General features: G+C 41.5%; 1 protein-coding gene and 1 long non-coding RNA gene across 8 annotated transcripts in view; one reads left to right on the top strand and one right to left on the bottom strand.

The window, feature by feature from the left end:
- KMT2E (lysine methyltransferase 2E (inactive)) overlaps positions 1-8,619 on the bottom strand; it is a 56,948-nt gene extending 48,329 nt beyond the window's left edge. For all 7 annotated transcript variants that reach the window (XM_087722295.1, XM_087722300.1, XM_087722299.1 and 4 more), the window contains exon 1: positions 8,278-8,619. The gene's annotated coding sequence lies outside the window, so the exon portion shown is untranslated. The remainder of the gene's footprint in view (positions 1-8,277) is intronic.
- An 800-nt stretch (positions 8,620-9,419) lies between these two features.
- Positions 9,420-16,990, top strand: LOC148044204 (uncharacterized). The gene is made up of 2 exons (XR_015697631.1): positions 9,420-9,766; positions 15,434-16,990. It is a non-coding gene; the product is annotated as an uncharacterized LOC148044204 (long non-coding RNA).
- The last annotated feature ends 4,706 nt before the right edge of the window (positions 16,991-21,696 follow it).

Genomic DNA, 21,696 nt, shown 5'->3' with positions numbered 1-21,696 from the left:
AACAAAATTTGCTAATGGATCAGTACCGTAATAGTAGTTTGCAATGGACAGCCAAGATAGCAGACACAGTCCTCTTTGTTTCAAGCAAAAGAGGATTTTCCCAAAGGAAAGAGAGACATTCAAGTGAGGAAAGATTGGTAGTAGTTTAGAGCATTGATGTACAATCCTTTTTGGGCAAGATTCATACATATTTCCGCTTTTGGTACAAACCAAAATGGAGAATATTAAATAACAATACCCTGCATATCTTCCACACCGCTGCACAAAACTTTGCCACAGGGCATGTTAGAAAATCACTGACGGAAAAACATGTTAAATTGATTAAGGGTGTCCCTATGTGTGAGTTAGGTGCCTTAGCCATGAAAGCCATGTGAGATGACCTGGGGCCATTCAGGCTCTCTCAGCCCCATTCCCCTCACAGGGTTGTGGGGAAAATAGGAGGAGATTGCTGTGTTGAATGTTTGTTGCCTTGAGCTATTTGTAAAAATAATAAAGGTGGGATATATATATAAATATGCCAAAAAGAACATAGCAATTAATCAGACTGATTACAAATGTATATTGTATATTTCCACACATAAATGTGGAGTACCCTTTATAATATATTCCAATATTTTTTTTATAACTGGTAGTTTCAGTAATACTATTAAAGAAGCTCAGGACTTCAAAAGCTACTAAACTACTATATATAATATGCAAAATCGAGCTAGGAACTGTACAAAGGTGGAGGTAAAGAGTCTCTTTAGTCAGATTCAATTCCTGGTGATGACTAAAACACATTCAAGTAGTTTTCTTGACAAGGCTATCAAAGTTTGCCACTGCATTTTTAAGAAGCCTATAGGCCTTGTGTGGATAACATCAAAGTACTAACTATATTTACCCTAGCTTGGTTGTTTTTTAAATGATCAGCTAAGATCACCGAGATACTGCTACCTGCTGTGATAAGAACCAAGTAAAACAAACCGTAAAACCCCCAAAAGCCAGCAACCAAAAGTCAGACTATGTAGGATAATAGGCTTACTTGGATAATTTGAGGCCAGTTGCCATCTCTCAACCTAATATATCACACGGGGTTGCTAAAAGGATAAACTATGGCGAGACTTTCAAATGCATTGCCATAAGCCTTCAGAATGTAAAAACATATATATAATAAAAGTAGAAAGATAAAACAATGACAACTTAAATGAATTCTAAGTTACATATTGTTACCATTCCCGATATTAAATTGTAATACTGCTTGAGAAGACAATCTGATCCTGGCACCTTCAAAGCAAAATAAACGCAACTAATTACGATTAAAAATCACAATTTGATTTACTGATTTACAAGTATATATGAATGCTAACTCATGTTACTTATTTCTCTCTCGCTCCCTCCTTTCCTCTCTGCCTTTCACTCTCTGCCTTTCTCTCTGCAGTGCCAGGTAACTTGTAATTTATGTACAAAGAATTCTAAATATTTCCAGCTGGGAATTTTGTATTCGACATGCCACCAAGAATAGAAAATGCTATTAGAAAATAAAAACCAATCATGGCACTTTTAATTTCAGCTTTTTCTTATTTACAATGTTTGCTTCTCCCTTCACTTTCTAATATCATCCTCCCCTCCCCTCTCCTCCCATTACATATATGCTAAACCTGGGCATCCGGAAGCAGACAGGTGGCTTAGCAGAGTAGTAGTCTATGAACAAAGAGCTGTTTTGATTGAAGATCTAGGCCAGAATCAGCAGCTTTCAAAGGTCAGAAAGGACTCAACTGCTCATGTCATCTCATTCTTACTAGATTGAAAACTGCAGAGCAGTTTAGCAGTGTGCAGCAGTGGCAGCACTATAACAAATAGAACAGGTCAGCAATTTACTAAGCTTGTAAGCTGCTATGGTAAATATCCGTAGACCGACTGGGATATAAGCTAGCTAGCGCTCTTCAACTTTCTCCAACCTATCTTTATGGGTATCTTGATTCACATCTATAACTGTTCCCTTGGCAATCCTATCTGTACAATGTGTTGACTCTCACACTGTTTACATCCTTTCCAGTCCAGGATGAAGGAACCAAGGCTTTCTGAATTGTATATCCTATAGATAAGAGACAAAATGCCAGAAACAGTTATCTAAAGAATTCGACTCCTAGTCCTTAAGATGAATCAGATAATCTTCAGCATTTAAATGTTTATTTTCACAGATGTAGTTCAAAATTCAGCACAAAATTTTAATTTTTTTTCTACAGCCATAATAGCCCATACTATTACAGAGTAATTACAGGAAAGAGGGTAGTACCATTCCAAAATAAACTAGTATTTATAGTATCTTTCCTCATTTTTCAGAGAACCTGATCAGAACAGAGCAATATTACTGACACAGACAGCAGTTACCCAAAATATGTAAAAATGGCAAAACAGTTTTGGAGTGATCAGATAGAAGAATGCTTTTTTAAAAGGATAGAATGCCATTTTGAAAGGAATGCACATGGTATTGTAATATGGCAATTCAAGATGTTATGTATAAGAAATCAAATACTGAGAACCTTTTCCATCTCTATTAAAGAAACTGCAATAGGAAAACAGAAAAATGTTGTCGGGTTTGCAACATTACAAATGTTATGAGGAAAAGTTTTATCATGATCTACATTTAAAAAAAAAACATTGCATTATTCGAGTTTTGTTGTTTGACAGAATAAAAACACTGTGGTTTTTTTTAAATAGAAGACATGCATATCAATGTTTGCCCAAGTTTTCCCCTCCCCCTTGAGGATCCTGATTCCAAGAGACTGCATGAACAACCTGCAGTTTTCTAGGCAACACTTTTGCAAAAAGGTTTAGCACTGTCTTTTGCTTAAGGTTGAGAGAGTAACTGCCCCAAAGTTATGCAGTTGGTTCTCGTGCCCAGGGCAGGATTACAATTCAGGTTTTCCTGCTACTAAACAACACCTTAACTACTAGACCAAACTGGCTCTCTTAAATATAATAAATGACAGGACAGTTGTCATCCAGAGTAAAATAAGCATATTTTTAGCTCTACAATTATTTGGTTTCATAACAGTGGCTATATACCACATGCTATCATTAATACAGATCCTAAAGTTTACTCTTAGAATGGAAGCCTAGGAATCAAAATGGTTTATATCATAGTATCAAGGAGAAAGGAAACTAATCCAGATGTTTTGGGGACTAAGTTTTGATTAATTGACAGATCACTCCTGTTAAAGTTGTCAATTATCTAACAATTTACATGAAAAAAATCATTTCATTTCAATTAATAAGAATAGGAATTACCTATCGCCAATTCTACATGCAAAATCTAATTCTCTTTAATGTAATATTTCAAAATAGTAACTGTTTCACAAGTAAATTTCTGATGCTTTGAACATATAAAAAGTATCCCGATAGAAAATCTGCAAATGAGATTAATTTTAAATCAACTAAATCAGAATGCATAATAGTGATTAATTTCAAAGATATTGGGACTCACAACTAATTGAACTTGACAGCCAACTGAAAAGATAGCCACTGAGAAGGTAGCTAGTGAAAACTGCCAGTATTACATAGCACAATAAACTATGTTTTCTATTACATATTTGGTAGCCAGAGCAAAAATTTATTGTGCATTATCTATACTAGACATTATATTCTAATGTGATGTTTGCTTGGTCAATATTTTGAGGGGAACTCCAGCATGGAGATGTTTTCTCTACACAGGCAAAATTTTGTCATGTTCTTTTCTATGGTCAGAGGCTCCTTTTATTAAAGGAACAGAATGGACTGTAGCATCTGAAACTTCACTAGTCTGTATTTTTGCTTAGCTTGAGCTACAAAAATTCATTTTTTTATATCTTAGATGTATTCTGGTGTAAGAATAGAAAAATTTCAGTCTTGAAGATCCAATTTCTTTTTTTACATCTGAGCTCTACAGGGTTGAAAAACAATTGGCATTAATCCAAAACAGGAGACTTCTGGGTATTTTCACTACCAGAATTAAATTCAGAGTAATAGTTACACATTATAAATCCACTTTATTTTCCTACAAAATAGTTTCAGTAATCTATTTGGGGAAGGGGTGAAACCTTATGTTGTTATTATTATCAAACAATGGGGAATTGGAAACCCTTGCCAATCCACTCTAAATTACCTAGAGATCTACTAGTACATCCCAAGGCATTTTGTATCCTATAATTAGTATCAGAACACCTTCTAATATAATCTATTACCTCCCAATTAGTGTATTAGAAAGCATACCACTGATTTAAACTGATTCATTCTTGTATTTTCTAATTATATGGACAATACTCAAGTTCTAGGATTTAAACTAGGCTTAACTACTTGAATATTTTGGAGCTTACCACATACTTTAATGTAATTTGAGGTACTAAAATGTGTCGCAAATCAAATAATTTATGCACTTTTTAGTCTAGCAGGAATAAAGCAATACTTCCTTTATACCAAAATGTAAAATTTTAGTGAGATCTGGGCATAGTCTTAGGTTTTCATTACCACAGTTTGGAAAACAGTTAAATATTTTGGGATTGTACTATGATTACAATTTTACAGTCCTATACCTGGGAAGAAGCTTCACTGAACATTACAGGACTTGGTTTTGAATAGACTCTGGAAATTAGAACTATTCCTGAATATCCATATATGGAAATAATGTGCACCATGTAATAATTTATTAAATCCCATTATGTCCTACATTGTGTTAAAAATACAAGAAGATCCAAGGAATCAATCATATTTCAGGATGAATGTTATTATTCAAGAGTTTTATTTTCTTAATTCCTGACCAATACACAAATAGCCAAATAATTTCTGAAATTATTTAATAAACATTCTTATGTTAGGCCTCATTGTTTAACTTCATACATTAGGAAAAGCGTTCAATTATCATTTATTTTGTTTTCTTTTTGAAAAATGTTACTATGATGTATTACTCACCATCATAATAGTCAAGATCTGCATACAGAGCATCTCCACTAAGAACAGAGATGATTGCCATGCAATCAGTGAAATAGAAGGGCAAGAACAGTATTTTTAAAAGACAGTATTTTGAATTTGCTGAAGCCAACTGAATCTATAGCAAAATTGCCATTTACATTGCAATTCTATTTATTTTAAACCAAATTCCAGGAAATTCAAGATGCTTATTCTATAATAAACATACACAGGATCATACTTGTTTACAATTCTATGAACAGAGAATATCCTGTAGAAGAAAGTGTCTTATTTCAAACTAAGGATGTATAAATTTGGGATGCTTGATTAATAATTTTTCAGAAATTATTTGGGCAGTTTAAAGCCTATTACTAGGGAATGCAATATTGTCACAAGAGAGCAATGTAGAACAAAGGGTTTAAGATGGTTTCATTTCTATATAAAAGACTGAACTGACAGATGGGTTTCTATATAATCTAGAATTCTACTCATAGCTTCCTTAAGCAAATTAAACAAAAATCATAGAGTTGCTGTCAGAAACCAATGAGAGCAAACCAGAAAGTCACTATAAATTTTGTTTTGCAATCACATTTAGACCAAATATTAGCAATAAATTCAGCCAATCAATTTTAGGCATAAATCAAATCCACTAATTACAAATTATGACCAAAATGAAGGTATGGGTACCACTTTTATCAAGAAACTGTCACAATCTTTACACAATTCTTGGGAATCATGTTCTGAAAATATGTATGTTCCAAAGGATGCAAAATGTTCCTTCTGACAAAATTAGTATTTAAGGACAATACATTACATGCTATAGGCCTCACAATATACTGAAGCCATACATGATCAGCCTTCTAAATACCATTCTCTGTCATTGTCTAAAAGAAAGAAAGCATTAATGTAAAGTAGTTATTAGCATTATACTAGTAAATATTACCACTATTAGCCACTGCAGAAAATGTTTTCCTAAAGTAATATTTGTATTTCACTACAAATAGCACAATAAAAATAAATAAAAGGAACTCAAAGTTTCCTACACTTTTCTTTAAAGGTCCTTCAAAAGAATAGGAAAATAAATTTTTGAAGGGGACTATGGAGGAGAGAAGCTAAACAGCTTGGTATTTGCCTTTTGCATTAATCACTATTCATTAGTCAATGTAAATTAATAGCTTAAGTATAATCTTCACACAAAAAGTGAATTTCAGATACAGAGGAAAAAACTGTAGAAACATTAAATATACTTAAATCCAAAAGGAGAGAGAGAGCAAAGCACAAGTTTAAATCTATGTAATTTCCCGGAGGGAGGGAGGGGAAACAGAGAACTCTGGAATATTTTGTCCTATAGCAAGATACTATTAATAGATTAAAAAAAATTTTTTTTGACGGTCATTTCAATAGGAATACCGTTTTAAAATAATCGGCTCTCCCCCCTCAGCCTTATTTTTCGGCGTGTGGGAGAGAGAGACAGTTCCCACACGAATCTTAGCAAAGGAACTTACTTGTCCACCATTTTAAAAATAAAAAAGTGGAAAGATTAATATGGCAATGCATCTGAACTCTCTCTCTCTCTCTCTCACACACACACACACTAAATAAAGAGAGAGAGAAAACCGCAAGCAGCTTCAAGGGACCCGTCGCCTTTCCCCTCCCTGAGGAAGACAGATCGCTCTGGGCTCAATTCGCCTTCCTCACAAAACAGCCCCAATAAAATTAATCAAGCGGGAACAATAGCAGCATCTTTACCCACCGTAGTAAATAAATAAATATTTTTTTTAAAAAAGAGCGATCCGGTGAGGTGGAGTTGTTATTATTATTATCATTTCTCGTCCACGAGAGCCCCTCCCCCCCTTTAAAAAAAACCTTTAAATTTTTTTATTTATTTTATTTAATTAAACCCACGAAGCAGCACCATTATAAAATGTTGCTGCAGACAAAAAAAAAAAAAGAGCGCACTGCATGGGGTGTGGAGGACCCGATCTGATTAGATTACCACAACATCAGCCTTGGGGCCGCCATTTTTAGAATCTCTTAAAAGGACAAAAGAGGAGGGGGGGTTTCGAAAAACGTAAAGAGTTATTGACGGCACTTTATTTTATTTATTATTATTATTCTTCGTCGTCGTGAGGATGATGAGGATGGCGGCGGCGGTGTTTGGTGGTTCGCATTTATTTTACGCCCCGTGTCTCCTGAGGAGAAGCGCGCCCTCCGACCCTTCTCCCGATCACCCCCCTCCCCTCAACCGCTCTTTGGCGGGCCCCGCTTTATCCGCTCTGTTGGAGGGGGGGGGTGTCCTCAGTTAAAAGAGGGGGGGGGCGCCCCGTTCTTTGACAAAACTGAGGCGAAGAGGCAGCCGGGCGTTTGCTTGCAGCAACCGCTTCGCAGACGACGGAAAGGACTCTTGAGGAGACCGGGGGACTTCAGGCGCCTCGCTCCGCCGACCGTTTGTTTCTCTCACGGCCGCCACCCCCCCCCCACCCCGCCTCCGGTTCCGCAGCAGGAGAGCGACCCCTTCTCCCCTCAACTCTTCCCCCCCCGGGAAAGAAGCTTGTCGTCGTCGTCCTCCTCCTCCGCGCCCTTCCTCCAGAAAGGGAAGAGCGGTCCTTCGCCAGCGCCCGGAGGCGGCTATAAATAAAATTATTAAAAAAAAAAAAAGCCGCGTCCGCCTCGTCCGCTCCCATGAAGCGGGGACGGGCTCGCCGTCCCTACAGCCGAGAGAGAACGGTTTGGCCCGGAGCGGAGGATGAGTTAGGCCCCTCCGGAGTGAGGGGGGGGGGAAGAAGGCAGGTTTGAAGGGACGACGAAGAACAGCCGCTTTTCCCCTCACAAAAGTCGGCTCCTGTCAGAAAAGACCCCCCCTCTTTTATTTTAATCCATTCGGGGAAGGGGGGAGGGGTTTCCCCCTGCGGCCCCGTCAAGCCTTTTTTCCTCCCTCCGTTCCCCCAAAATACGAAGATGAAGAAGATTAAAAAGAAAAAAAACTGCCACGAAAGGACGCAAATCTCCGCCGCTTTTACAATAAAACGCGCCATATTCACAAGAGGGGAGCGACTCTCGGTTGTTTAAAAGGTGACACCCTCCCCGCTTCACACACACACACACAGGCGTTACGAGGAGGAGGAGGCAAAAGCCAGGAGTTTTAACAATAAATAATAATGATGATAATAATAATAAAATTCCCTTTCGGAGAAAGGGTCTCCCAGACGGACGCGCCCCCCAGCCCCGGAGGGCGGCGATGCTCCGGGGAAAGAAGAGACGCTCCCTCTGCCTCTCTCTCCCCCCCCCCCCGCCTTCCTCCGGGCATGACAACCGCACCATAACAAATAGCGGCGGCGGCGGCCCCGAACTCACCTGGAATGATCACCGGCCAGGCAGCGGCACCCCGACCCGAGCCCCTGGCTTGGCCCCGCCACCACAATGCAACCGTCCCGCTGCGGAGGTCCCGCGGGTGAGAGAGAGCGAGCGAGAGCGAGAAGAGGCTGCGGGGAGAGGAGGAGGAGGAGGGTCGGAGGCAGCTACCCCCCTGAGCTGGCTGGCTTGGCTTGGCTGCACAGGGCCCCCCGCTGCGAACCGCTCCTCGGACCACCCCTTGGTTGCCCCCCGTGCCGCCGCTGCCGCTGCTCCTCTGGCTCCCGTGTCTCCCTCCTCGCAGCCGCCTACGCTCCTTCCGATGTCACTGCCTCTCTCTCTCCCTCTCTCTTGCTCGCTCGCTCTCTCTCTCTCTCTCTCTCTCTCTCTCTGGGAAAATGGCGTCGCCTCCCCCTCCTCCCGCTGCCGTACGGGTTCGCCCACCCCGCCTGGCAGGGGCAGGGTTACCAGGGCGAAGCCAAACAGCCGCCATTTTCCTTGTGGGCTCGCAGCTGGGGAAAAAGAGGGGGCTGCCCTTGAAAAGGCGAGCCCCGGCTGCGCAGGATGGGTCCGTGTCGGAGATGGAAAAGGGATGATGGGGTGGGCGACGAAAGTCTCGCCAGGGCGGGGTGGGGGTTGATGGTGATGATGATGAGAGAGGAACGCCCCCCCCCCTCTCTCTGGAAAGCGAAGAGTGCCGCCTGAGGGGGAGAGAAAATGGAGGAGGGGAGGGAGGAAGGGCTATTGTGCGAAGAAGCCGGGCCGGAGAGTTTGAAAAAGAGCCGCTTTGTTTGGGTTGCGTTGGTGGTTGGGGGGGGGGATGTGTGTGAACGGGACGACAGCGCTATCTTTAGCTTCTCTCAGCCGGCGTGGGAGGCACGGGGCCTGGCGGATCGCGGGTGAGGGATGGAAAGGAGGCCTGATCGGCTGACAAAAATGTGTCCGTGGAGGAGCCGAGGACGCGCCGATCCCCGACCAGGAGCTGCTCGCTCTTGCAAAAGGCGCAGGGACTTTCCGTCCCGCTCCCTCCGAAGCGGGGGGACCGTCGGGACCGAGGAAGGCACCGAGCTTCTCTTCACAAGGGGCTGTGAAGGAGGGCGACAGAGACGATACGATGCGGGGGTTCGGCTCGGCGCCCTGACACCCCTCGGCTTTTCCGCGGGCGCCGGCCCAGAAAAAAAACCCTCCGTCTCTGCGGCTGCGGAGCTCGGGAGGGGAGGCGGGCTGGGGTTTCATTCGACGCCCACCAGGGGCTGACTGAGCCTCCTTTCAGTGCGCAAACTCGGGGCACCAGATAAAAGCCGGGCTGGCGGCTTCGGCGCTGCTTTCATGGAGCCGGGAGAACCGAGGGGAGGAGGAAGGAGAAGGGCAGGCTAGAATAGCTCGTTTCCCCGTCGCAGCAGCAGCAGCAGGAGGAGGAAGAAGCGGCGGGAGAGGCTTTGCTTGGCTGCCCGGCCGGGACCCTGAGGCGGCGGCTGTAATGGGGCGCTGGGTACGCAGAGGTGGGGTGAAAGAAGGGCGGGCGATTAAATGTCTTGTCAGTGTGTATATATGGATGTTTTTTGGCCCCCCGTTGTCTAGTCCCGCTGGCTATTTTTTTATTTTTTATTTGTGTCTGGCGGAGCGGAGGGAGGTGTCTTTCTCAGTACGAAATGGCGGCGGTTTGAGGAGCGTCTTGTGGTGTCGGGGGCGCGTGTGGCGTTTTTAACTTGCTCCCTGCCCTTCCCGCCTCCTTTTTTTTCCCCCTGCCGGGCCTTTTCTCCGCAGCGAACCGCGGCGAGCAACCCTCAGTCGAGGGGCGTGGCCCGAGAGGGGGAGGGAAGCTTAGCGGCAGCCAATCGGCTGTAAGGACGCCCCGAAGAGGCGCGTCCCGATTGGCAGACGCTGACATCATCCTGCAGCAGGGGCAGACGCCTCCGCTTGGGCAGGGCTGAGGGAAGGACGGTCGTTGGGGGGTTTGGCCGCTGGCGCAAAGGGAGAGAAGAAAACGGGCGCCATGACAGCAAGGGAGGGGAAAGCGGAGCGGCGCCGGGGAGAAGCGGCCGCGTTGGGTCGTCCGCGGCCGGTTGTAATTCCCATTCCCCCACTCCCCAATTCCTTTCGCGAGTGGGGAAAGGAGAACGGAAGGGGGCGTTTGTGCGGCGGCTTCTTTTCGAGCGGTTAATTCGTAACTGCGTCAATTCAAGATGGCGGAACGTTCTCCCTGGAGGGGGCGAGGGCGGCGCTGCGCTGCTGCCTGCACGGCGGCCGGAGGTCACGTGACAAGGCGGCGGCATTCTTCCGACGGCTCGGCTGGCTGCGCCCCAGCTCGCTCCGGAAAAGGCGGCGCCGGCGGCAACAGCAGCAGCAGGGAGCTTTACTGGGCTCTCCCTTTCAAGGCGGTGGAAGCGAATGGAGCCTTTGCCCCCCCTCACCCCCGGCCCTCTTTAGCGCATACGCGCGGCTGTCCCGAGCAACCGCCGCCTCCCCCCCTCCGCGGAGCGCCGTAAAGGGCGTCCAGGAAGCGGCTGTTCCTTCCTCCCTTCTCTTCTCCCCCCCCCGTCCGATCGCGTCCTTCTCCTGCTCTGGTGCCTTTTGCGCGGCGGGAGGAGCGATCCACCCTCGTGACAGCCCGCCCGGATGGAAGGGAGTTGCCGGCTGGAAGAGCCAAGCCTTGGCGGGTGTGTTTGTGGGTGCAGAATGGGGCGAGGGAGGGGAAAGCCTGCTGCAAAGGGCCGTAGGAGCAGTCAATTTTTCCCCCCCGTTGAAAGAAATCTTTGGAAAGAAATCAGGTCAAAGATGGGAGCCCTTTTCCTTAATGCTGAGAATTGCATTCTCCAATCTTGGTCCGTTTTCACTCGCCGGCTGTTCTTGGCTCAGGAAAAGGGGGCGGTAGTTTTTAATGCATTCGTTGCATCGGAAAAACAGGCCTTGATACAGCTTTGGATGGAGATTGCAGTAGGAAATCGGTAGTGCCATCTAGATCTGTGCATCTTACCAAAAGGGCCTTTGGGTTTTTTTGCAAGAGGGTCGAAAAGTAAATTGGCTGCAAAAAATAATAATACAATTTTGTGTTGCCTCGTTGTAAGATGTAGGATGTTTCTTTTTAAAGTCGTGTTTCACCGATTTGCTTTTCCAGCTTTGTATGACTGTAGGCAGAAAGAAGAGTTCTGTTCTTGCTAACTTGTTTTTGGAGGAATCTTTCGAGGCTCTAAAAGTAGCAAGTGTGCAATATCGAAAGTAGCTGGTGTGTGTTGCATTTCAGAGGTTGAAGTACAATATGGTTAATCTTTCCTGCTTAGCCTAACCCTACATAAACACTTAGTCATTTTAATAAACTAATTAAATGGCATCTAAACATTAGAAAATATCAAGCCAATGGCCATTGTAGGATATACATTATGACCTGCACTTAGAGGCTGGTTAATTAAAATTCTCTTAGTCTAAAGTTCTTAATTACTGATTACTGGTGATACATAAATTACAAATTGATAAAAGAATTTTTCGAATGGCAATTTGATAACTCGGCTTTCATTCCACTGTGTTATAGTCTGAAAAATGCATGGCTGGGCTACATAGCCTCCTTTGCAAACAAGCTTCTTGTCCCATTAGTAGCTTCCATTTGGTTGTTTTGAACTTATCAAATTTGTATACCAGTACTTTGATACTTGGCAAGATTTGATCGGCCATAGTCCTACTGTTGCTTTTATTACTATATTATACTGATATGGCCTAATGGCTAATCTATAAAATGTTATTTATATTGCATTGTAGAAATGTTTTCCCTAAAGTCATTACACTTGTGGAAAATTAATCAATCATGGGGGAGGGGGGAATAGAGGTAGGCCAGGGTACTATTGGCCATCAGTTACTCTGCTAGTCAGCCAAGAAGGAAGAACAATCTAGTTAAATCATTTCACACTCTTCTACCCCAAAATGCACAATAGCTTGAGCTGACCTATGGCAATTTGTAAAAATACATAGTAAACTTGTTTTGTTCCATGATCTCTGAAGCTTCAGTAACAATGACAGCTTGCTTTCTGAGTAATACTACAAAATGTGCAGTTCATGAACTCTGGAGCATCAAAACTAACGAGATGTAAGCTTGTTGTGTGATTGAGTTGAGACAGTGATCTTTATAAGTTTCCTGAAGTCAGTCTGTTAGTCCCGTATAGAGCGAAAAGCTAATCTAAAGTGAAAAGAGAGAGATGTTCGTGTATCTAGCTGTTCATTTTGGTGTAGGAGAGCTTTTGCTATAGTGAATATATTGAATATGTCTGATAGTTAAATTCATGATAGACACTTCAGGAGTTCGATTCTGAGTGGCTCAAGGTTGACTCAGCCTTCCATCCTTCCGAGGTGGGTAAAATGAGGACCCAGATTGTCGGGGGCAAGAGGCTGACTTTGTAAACCACTTAGAGTCCTGTGAAGCAGTATATAAGTCTAATGGCTATTGCAATATTACTCCATTGTTAATTCTTAGCAGGTATCTCTATAGGAGTTTCTGAAGTGCACTTGTTCTGTGTAGGGAGTAAGGACTACTTTTAGGAATAGCAGTCTTGCATATTGCTAAAACTGCCATTTTTATGTATACTTAATTGGCCCAGTTTGGTTTTGACATGCTGTGACCCAACTCTGCAGCATTATCAAAACAATTAGTTCTCAATTTAAAAACTCTTAGCCACCAAAATTACAATCACTCTGAAAAAAGAGACATGGATGTTTTTCACATGACCACTGCAGCATCCCCACGGTCACATGACCCCCCAAAAATGGATGCTTGGCGATTGACTCGTCTTTACGGCGGTTGCAGTATCCCCTAGATCATGTGATCACACTTGGCGACCTAACATGCAAAGTCAATGGGGAAGCTGGATTCAGTTAACAGCAGTGTCACTAGTTTTTTAAGGAGTGATTCGCCTAACAGCTGTTGGCAAAAAGGTCATAAAATGGGGCAAAACTAACAATATCTGCAACAAATTTGGGGCTCCATTGTGGTCGTAGATTGAGGACCACCTGTACAATGGGCAATATGCTTCCAGAATTTTTTGTTATTCTGGTATGGCTTATGGAAGGTTTAATGCCCCTTTTTTTGTTGAGGTTTGCCCAGGCAAACCTCAATGCACAGGTACAGTATAGGTGGTACCTTGCTCAATAGTAGTAACTGTGAGAGGGATCTTAGAGTCCTAGTGGACAACCATTTAAATAGGAGCCAGCCATATGCAGCAGCTGCCGAAAAAGCCAACACAGTTCTAGGCTACATAAACAGAGGGATAGAATTAAGATAACATCAAGTGTTAATATCACTTTATAATGCCTTGGTTAGGACACACTTTGAATACTACATTCAGTTTTGGTCGCCACGATGTAGAAAAGATGTGGAGGCTCTAGAAAGAGTGCAGAGAAGAGCAACAAAGAGGATTAGGGGACTGGAGGCTAAAACACATGAACGGTTGCAGGAACTGGGTATGTCTAGTTTAATGAAAAGAAGGACTAGGGGAGACATGATAGCAGTCTTCCAATATCTCGGGCTGCCACAAAGAAGAGGGAGTCCAATTATTCTCCAAGGCACCTGAGGGTAGAACAAGAAGCAATGGGTGGAAACTAATCAAGGAGAGAAGCAACTTAGAACTGAGGAGAAATTTCCTGACAGAACAATTAATCAGTGGAACAACTTGCCTCCAGAAGTTGTGAATGCCCCAACACTGGAAGTCTTTAAGAAGATGTTGGATAGCCATTTGTCTGAAACGGTATTGGGTTTCCTGCCTATGCAGGGGGTTGGACTAGAAGACCTCCAAGGTCCCTTCTAACTGCTATTGTATTGTATCCTGTCCCTTTATAACTTTTGTAATAGCTGCCTATCTCCCCATATCTCTGCCCTTTTGGCTGCCCTGCATTGTGCTGTCACCTACCTACCAGTATGGAGGACTAATGATTGGGCATGCTTTTGTCAGTGGGAGGAAGAAGAAGATGGTATAGTCAGTTGGGGGCAGCAGGGCATAGTAGGGGTAGGCCATGTAGTCCTTGACTTACAACAGTTCTTTTAGTGACCATCCAAAGTTGCAACAGCACTGAAAAAAATTAACTCATGACCATTTTTCACAGTTAACAACTGTTGCAGCATGCCCACGGTCATGCAATCCAAATTCAGATGCTTGGCAACTGACTCATACTTATGACTGTTGCAGGCAGTGTCCCGGGGTCACATGATCCCCTTTTGCGACCTTCTGACAAGCAAAGTCAATGGGGAAGCCAGATTCACTTAACAACCGTGTTGGTAACTGAACAACTGGAGTGCTTCACAACAGAAATTTTAGACTCTGTTGTGGTTGTAAATTGAGGATTAGCAGTAATGGAGTTCAGGGCAGCCAAAAGGGCAGAGACTGTAGATAAAAGGTGGGGGGAGGGGCAGTTGAAGCAGAAGAGTGTAGCAGGGCAGGAGAAATGTGAGGTCCCCGCTTAATGACTACAAGCAGGAGTAATGTTGCTAGGTTGTGCAATCACAGGGAATTTTTCCTAACAATCGCTTCCCCCGACAATGGAAATCCTGCTGCTCATCTTTAAACAAGGACTATTTGTAATAGTTACAGGGATGGGGTGGCTCAGTGGCTAAGACGCTGAGCTTGTCAATCAGAAAGGTCGGCGGTTCAAATCCCTAGTGCCACGTAACTCTGTGAGCTCCCGTTACTTGTCCAGCTTCTGCTAACCTAGCAGTTTGAAAACATGTAAAAAATGCAAGTAGAAAAACAGGAACCATCTTTGGTGGGAAGGTAACAGCGTTCCGTGTGCCTTTGGCGTTTAGTCATGCCAGCCACATGACCACGGAGACGTCTTCAGACAGCGCTGGTTCTTCGGCTTTGAAACGGAGATGAGCACCGTCCCTTAGAGTCGGAAACAACTAGCACATATGTGCGAGGAGAACCTTTAGCTTTTTGTAAAAGTTAGGCCTTGTTTGCATTGTCAGGTGCAATAATACAATAATAGCATAGCTAATAATACATTTGACCCTTCAGTGGTAATCTCTTCAGTTTACATGGGTTTCTAACAAGAGTTATTGGTGCATTTTTGTAGCCAGCCTATTAACAAGTTTGGTAAAGTTCAGTTTGTTTCTTACATAACTACATACACATACTTTTTGATATTGGACATAATATGGATTTGGTGGTCTGCTTCTTTTCAGGTGCACCGAACCACCCAAAGAGATTATATGGCGATCCTTTCCAGATGTTCCTCATCTGTAGCAGTTGGGTGAAGTGTAGAGTGGTAGAACTCTTCAGAAGTGCTGTGTTGACTTTGAAATGCTGATTCTGAGGCTCTGGCAAAATCAATAAAAAAGCCTTGCGCCTCCTTGAAAGCTAACAAAAAAAAAGAGCATTGTGTAACTTTCAGAGGCCACAGACCATTGCATCAGAAGTCTGGAACATAGGCTAAAAGAAAATATAACTCCATAGGCACACACTTGCTGGTTGAGGGAGGCAAAGGGTAAATATTTAGAGGAGAGGCAGAATTACCTAATGAAATTAACTATTAACGAAGCCGTAATCGACGTGCTACGTGCTTGTGTGAAACGCTGGCTTCAAACGTTTATGCTCCATTCCGCGAGGCATAGAATCAACTGATTGATTCTCAAAAAATAAATACCACGATAAATGTGTTAACCTTTTGGTTTCAAACCGTTTTGCGTGTCTAATGTTGTTAGTGACTTCGAAGGTTAAGGAATAGCATGCAGTACAATAAGGAGATGTGGAAATCTCTGATTAAAACATGGAATATTCTGGAGTTTTCTAGAACATTCCATCCTCATGCAGGTGACACTATTTCAATGGTGTTTTGACAATTTCTGGAAGTAAATCCTCCAAACAAGACATGATCCTCAGCGCTTTGGATGAGACCAACCTGTTTGGGGTTCACCACACTTTCTGGTTCAGAGGATTTGCTTTCAATTGAACTGCCCTGGCAACTGCATGATTAGCGGAAGGTTCTGGAATTTTCCAAAATATTTTATTCCCAAGCCAGCGAATTCTGCATATCCCTCCAAAGGAAGTCACAGTATCTTCCTACAGTCGTGGCCCAGAGTTATTGTTGGAACAGCCAACAGACAAGACTGTTGATTGTCTTCCGGCTTAGAATTGGCGGCAAGAAAAAGGAGTCTTGTTGAATGAACTGCGTATTTGCCAGATAGCATGAATGCTTTTTCTTCTGGGTTATTTTATTAACATGGGACTAAAACCGATTCTAGAGTGCTGCCTTAACAGTATTTTAACACATTGGAGGGACCAAGAGTATTCTCTACCTTGGAGAATATGGAGACTGGTGGAAAATTTCTGGCTTTTTCTATAAATCCACTATACAGTTGGAGATGAGACGCATCCCTTGTAGCGATCCAAATTTTGAGGAAAAATACAAATTGGTGAGCAAAGTAGTACTTGGAAAAAAGTGTTTTCCTTTATAGTCCAGAGCCAAGCGAGGACAGTGGTTTTCAAACTGGTGCACTGCAGCTCCTTAGATTCACTTGGAGTAGCTGTTGACCTCTCTTTCTCTCTCTCCCTCTCTCTCTCTCTCTCTCCACACCAATTCACTGAAGCGTTCAAGTGATAATACAAGCAGCAACATCAGACTACAATTTAGAAAGTCTTGCAGTGCTGAGTAGAATTGTGATCACACACAACCCACCCCAGAAGGAATGTGTGAATAGAAAACATTGCAATGTTTTTTAAATTTTTATTTTATTTTTAAACAAACAAAAACGAACATAAAACACATACAACCTTCTTCAATTTCATATAGCGTGTTGTTTGGTTACAAGATTTTGTGCGTCCTTCCCATGGTCACCACTTACAATTATATATCGAATCACAAATTGTTCATTAGATAAACATAAGTACATTACTTTGAACTTTAATAAGATTTGTATGCCGCCCACTCCCTTGGGACTCTGGGCGGCTCACAACAAAGTAAAAAAACATTTAAAATATTTTAAAAATAAAATGTTAAAAATTAATACAACATCCATACAATATTATTAAATGTCAATTTTTCAACTAATTATTATTCCTTAATTTTAAACAAGATATTCTGAATATTGAATCCATACATAAAACATCATTTTGCCTCAATCGGTCAACTCCAATTATTATTCCTACGTTTTAAACAAAATATTCTATATATTGAAATCATACATACAACATTATTCCATTACATTGTTCTAATCTGTTTAACAGTGCTAAACCCTTACAATATTGCATATATCATTCTATTCTTAAAATATAAAAAGTTTTCTCACTTTTTTCCATTACCATGACTTTTTATCTAACCATTGATAAAACAAATCCCAAACCTTGTAAAATTGTTCATCTTCTTCTCTAATTTCAAATGTCAATTTACTCATTTCCGTGCATTCCATGATTTTTTGAATAGTTTCCTCCTGTGTATTTTCTCATTTTTCCAATTTTTTGCAAATACAATTCTAGCTGCTGTTAAAACATTTACAATCAAGTATTTCAAGTCTCTATTATATATTTCTGGTATAATTCCCAATAAAAAAGTCTCTGGTTTAAAGTCTATACGTTTTTGTGTCATTTTCTCCAACCACGTGTGCATCTTAGTCCAATATCTTTTAGCTTCTGCGCAAGTCCACCACATATGGTAATATGAGCCTGGTGTCTGATGACATTTCCAACACTTTTCTGATTTAATCTTGAACATTCTTGCTATTCTCATCGTGGGTAGATGCCACCTGTAAAACGTCTTATATCAATTTTATTTATATGCTGTTGACATTGTCATTTTGTAATTTTGGGACCACAATTTCTGCCACTTCACTAATTCAATCCCACGGCCAAAATTTTCCCCCCAAGCTATCATAATTCTTTTAACTTGTTCTTCTAACTTAACCTCTAGTAAGTGTCCATAAAGTTTTTAAATTACTTTTTCATCAGTACCCATCAAAATTTTATTTAACTTGGTAATTTTATCATAAAAATCTTCCTCTTTACGGTCCTTGTCATATCTAGATTGTATTTGCACATATGAAAACCAATCCATCTTTATACCTTCCTTTTCCAGATCTTTCATAGATTTAAGTTCACCCTCTGTATTCAATATTTCACCATATCTGTTTGTTCCTTTCTGTATATTATTGCATATGAAAAGGCTTCAATAGTTGATAGCCAGACTGGAATTTTTAAATAATATTGTCTCTTAATCTTCTCCCAATTTAGTAGCAAAGCCTAAAGTAGGTAATGTCTTCTAAAATACCCCTGTGTTTTAGTTCCCTTGTATCAAAAAAAGGAATGCCATCCCAACAATAGATCATGTCCTTTAAGAATCAATAATCTGGTATTCCTTAGTGTTATCCATTCTTTAACCCACATCAAACTTGCTGCCTGGTGATATGGTTCCCAATTGGGCAATCCTCCTCTTATTCTTGCATCTTGTAACAATTTTAGTTTATTCTTGCTCTTCCCCCCTGCCATGTGTACTTCAACACTATTTTATTTAAGTCATCAAAATATTCCTTCCCTAGCCTAATTGGAATCGTCTGGAACATATATAAAATTCTAGGTAGAATATTCATTTTAATTGTAGATATTCTCCATATCATCGAAAGTTGTAGATTTTCCAATTTCTTCAGGTCCATCGCGATCTGTTGTTTTGAGCTTATAGTAATTATTGTCTTTAAGAGCGCTGCATCTTGCTGTTAAATGTATCCCCAAATATTTAACCTTGTTCGTAACTTGCATCTCCAAGGTTTCCGCCAACTCTTCTTTTTGTCTTGTTGACATTGTCAAGATGTTCGTTTTGTCTTTATTTATTTTTAATGCTACTTTTCCATATTCTATTCTTTCTATCAATTTAGGTACCGTTTCTAATGGATCCTCTAGAATGAAGACCAAGTCATCTGCGAATGCTTGTAGCTTGTATTCTTCCTTTTTGATTTTCATTCCTTTTATTTCTTTCCCTTCTCTGACCTTTCTTTTCTTTCTTTTTTTTTTGGCCTTCAATAGTGTTTATTTTACAAAATGGCCTACTGGAATCACAAAACACTAGATGGTTTGTATTATTGTTTCCAAAGAACTGGATTTTACATTTAGATTATAAAAAGAATTTGGAGGCAAAACCTGAATATTGCATTGTATCTTTCAACATACAAACCATACATTTATTTACAGTTGTAATGAAGTGGAAACAGATGGTTCTTCAGTTGTGATGTGGCATGAGGTATAACATACTCATCTTCAATAATCTCGTTGAAAGTAAAAGAATAATCTCATTGAAAGTAAAGGTATTTTATAATCTTGCCTTTCAGAGATGTTTATTCTTCTTTCTTAAACACATTAGTAATTATTCAGGTTTATATGAGCTGAAGTATTGCAATTCTTATATTCCTGCCTTGTTATTTGATTTAAAAAATTGCTCAGAATCTGACATAGAAAAACATATTTCTAAAAGGCATTTCATTGGCTTACAGAACCATTCATCCCTAGTCTTACTAACACTTAAAACAGTTTAAACCGTTTGGTTTTAAAATGGAGGGAGAGATGATCCTGGAACATTGTTAACAAAACAAAACACTTCCAGAAATGTAGCCCAAGTTGTCTGAAGAATCCTCTTTCGAAAATAATAATTGACAATTTATGTCAGCAATCTCAGTCTGCAGATGGAGGGCAGATTTGATTTATCAGTGTTATACGTTTAATTCTGGGTATTTATTCTTTCCAAACTTTGGCTATTGGTCAAGAATGCATGAAGAAATCTTACTTAACTCTGGATTTACCCAAAGCCTGTGGATAAACCCAAGGAGGTCATGTACAAACTTCTGAATCCTATTCCCCAGCAGGAAGGCTGCGAAGCCGGTATTTATTAAACAGTTTTTCCCTCGGGACCTCTTTCCCACTTTTGAAAATTAAGAGGAGAGGACAGAGAATACTCTGGCTTCAAGCCCAAGTTTAAACCGAGTTTAAATTCTATGAGTTTTCTGAGGAAATACTTTGAGAGTTAGCGCAGCTAACGAGTCATTGGTATTATAATATTGTACCAGCCATTTTTGCACATCTGTGTGTACGTGTGTTCCTTCACAATTGTTGTGGCCTGGCAGCAGATTCAGACAATGAGGAGGCTGGGGAGGAACCTGGGCCAGTCCTGGAGTCTGGGGAAGGCTTGAATGAGGGCTGTGTGTTGGAGGCAGAGATGGGGCCAAAGCCAGAGTTAGACATCAGTGAGGCAGATGAACAGCTGGAGCCTGTTCCCAGTGTGCGCATGCACAGAGTTGCCAGACAGAGGGAACAGCTAAAGAGCAGGAGTTGACTTGGGAGTAAGGCCACAGGTGGACAATGAATGGCCCCTCCCAGAGGAAATGAAAGAGGAGTGGAGTTTGCAGGAGACAATTAGTTCACTTAATTCGTTCCTGAGACTCCGACCTGGCAGCTCTCCAAGCCAGATAAGGTCTGTGACTGTAAATCCTCTCTTGAAAGACTTTGCTGGATGTGAATGAGCAGAATTCACAGTCAATTAATAAAAAGGTATTTGGGAAGCCTAGGTCAGAACAAGCAGTTGAGTGTCGTAAGTGAATAAAAACAGCTACAGGGAATGGCGTGCAAGAGATTCTTGATCACGAAGAATATTTATAGTTCAGAATTGAAACGAGAGGTCTCGGAGCCTTTCTGAGCTTCATTGCTTTCTTGCAGACGTTTAATTACCAAACTATGTAACATCAGTGCACTTGGCTTGAAGCAATGGATGCCTGATACTGTAGTTGCTACTTATTTAATAGTTGATAAATTGGGCGGGACTTCCTGGTTGCATAAAGAATCCCAAGATTTGCGTTTAACATACAATCTTGTCTGTCTTTTTAAAAACTCATTTTTAATTCATTTTAACTTTAGTGGGCACCAGTGGCATTATTACCGTTTCCTTAATTTGGCTTCGATTGACAATTGAGAAGATTTTAACATCATTTCTTGGATTTAGAATTTAACATGGTTCATGATAGTATTGTATTGTATAGCCTTTATTGCCATTGTACATCAAGTATACAACGAAATTGGTAACGAAATGACAGACAATGTTTGCCGACAGAGAGAATGTTGTGAAAAGAGAAATCTTGGTGAATTGGGAAGAGGCCAACCCAGTTTTTCCCAGTTTCAAAACAGCTCTGGTTCCCATTCTTCATTATAGAGGCTCCCAAGCGCAGAATGAAGAATTGCCTTGTTACTTGAAATAAATGATTCTTCTCCTTCTGCTTTGCCTTCGTACAACTTGAAGGAGAAATAATAACAGAGTTTGCAGCTCTACAAAACACTTTACCTGTTTTCCCATGGTGTGTTAGTTTTGTTCTGGATATTAAAATTCAGTTGCATCTCTCTGTTGCCAAATTCTTAATTGACTGTCAGGTGGTGGTTATTCTGTATGATTTCCTTCAATCTTAAAAGGTAGGTCATCTTA

Source organism: Thamnophis sirtalis, unplaced genomic scaffold, assembly GCF_051295495.1.
Source record: "Thamnophis sirtalis isolate CommonGarterSnake01/CBP01778 unplaced genomic scaffold, rThaSir2_p1.2 scaffold_9, whole genome shotgun sequence".
NCBI lineage: Eukaryota > Metazoa > Chordata > Lepidosauria > Squamata > Natricidae > Thamnophis > Thamnophis sirtalis.
This window is presented reverse-complemented; position numbering and strand designations above follow the sequence as displayed.